Source organism: Perkinsus marinus (assembly GCF_000006405.1).
Source record: "Perkinsus marinus ATCC 50983 genomic scaffold scf_1104296937410, whole genome shotgun sequence".
In the NCBI taxonomy this organism is placed as follows: domain Eukaryota; phylum Perkinsozoa; order Perkinsida; family Perkinsidae; genus Perkinsus; species Perkinsus marinus.
Genome location: NW_003213854.1, coordinates 1 through 1,028, shown reverse-complemented (window position 1 = coordinate 1,028; position 1,028 = coordinate 1). Strand labels below are relative to the sequence as shown.

The window sequence follows — 1,028 nt, the reverse complement described above, 5'->3', positions numbered from 1 at the left end:
GTCAGGTATATAGACTGACAGCTGTGGGGTTCGAACCCACGCCCTTTCGGGCTGGCGCCTTAAGCCAGCGCCTTGGACCACTCGGCCAACCTGTCGATGAGTGCTTTAAAAATCATAGCGGAGAAGATGCGTTACACTATAGGACATGACACAAAAACGGTTTCGAACCGTTTCCGCGGAATGCGTTCTTCATCAAATCTCACGAAGAGAAATTTCTTACAGCTGTGGGATTCGAACCCACGCCATTGCGGACTGACGCCTGAAGCCAGCGCCTTAGACCACTCGGCCAAACTGTCGATGAGTGCTTCAAGATTCATAGCCGAGGTGATGCATCGCTCTGCCAAACCAGAGGACACAAAAAATGGATTGAACGGATTCTGCGAGGTGCGATGGCACAATATCGATCAAAAGGTTTTGGTCTTGCACTACCTCGCTTCTGAAAAGGTCTGGGTTCTCAATATAACACCAGTCAGGTATATAGACTGACAGCTGTGGGGTTCGAACCCACGCCCTTTCAGACTGGCGCCTTAAGCCAGCGCCTTAGACCACTCGGCCAAACTGTCGATGAGTGCTTCAAAAATCATAGCGGAGATGCGTTACACTATAGGACATGACACAAAAACGGTTTCGAACCGTTTCCGCGAAATGCGTTCTTCATCAAATCACACGAAAGGAAATTTCTAACAGCTGTGGGGTTCGAACCCACGCCCTTTCGGGCTGGCGCCTTAAGCCAGCGCCTTGGACCACTCGGCCAACCTGTCGATGAGTGCTTTAAAAATCATAGCGGAGAAGATGCGTTACACTATAGGACATGACACAAAAACGGTTTCGAACCGTTTCCGCGGAATGCGTTCTTCATCAAATCACACGAAGAGAAATTTCTTACAGCTGTGGGATTCGAACCCACGCCATTGCGGACTGACGCCTGCAGCCAGCGCCTAGACCACTCGGCCAAACTGTCGATGAGTGCTTCAGATTCATAGCCGAGGTGATGCATCTCTCTGCCAAACCAGAGGACACAAAAATGG

General features: G+C 50.4%; 5 non-coding genes across 5 annotated transcripts; all 5 read right to left on the bottom strand.

The window, feature by feature from the left end:
• Positions 1–15: 15 nt before the first annotated feature.
• Positions 16–95, bottom strand: Pmar_PMAR007729. Its single transcript has one exon. It is a non-coding gene; the product is annotated as a tRNA-Leu (tRNA).
• Positions 96–216: 121 nt separating this feature from the next.
• Pmar_PMAR007728 lies at positions 217–296 on the bottom strand. Its single transcript has one exon. It is a non-coding gene; the product is annotated as a tRNA-Leu (tRNA).
• Positions 297–483: 187 nt separating this feature from the next.
• Pmar_PMAR007727 lies at positions 484–563 on the bottom strand. The gene has a single exon. It is a non-coding gene; the product is annotated as a tRNA-Leu (tRNA).
• Positions 564–681: 118 nt separating this feature from the next.
• Pmar_PMAR007726 lies at positions 682–761 on the bottom strand. The gene has a single exon. It is a non-coding gene; the product is annotated as a tRNA-Leu (tRNA).
• Positions 762–882: 121 nt separating this feature from the next.
• Pmar_PMAR007725 lies at positions 883–961 on the bottom strand. The gene has a single exon. It is a non-coding gene; the product is annotated as a tRNA-Leu (tRNA).
• Between the last annotated feature and the right edge of the window lie 67 nt (positions 962–1,028).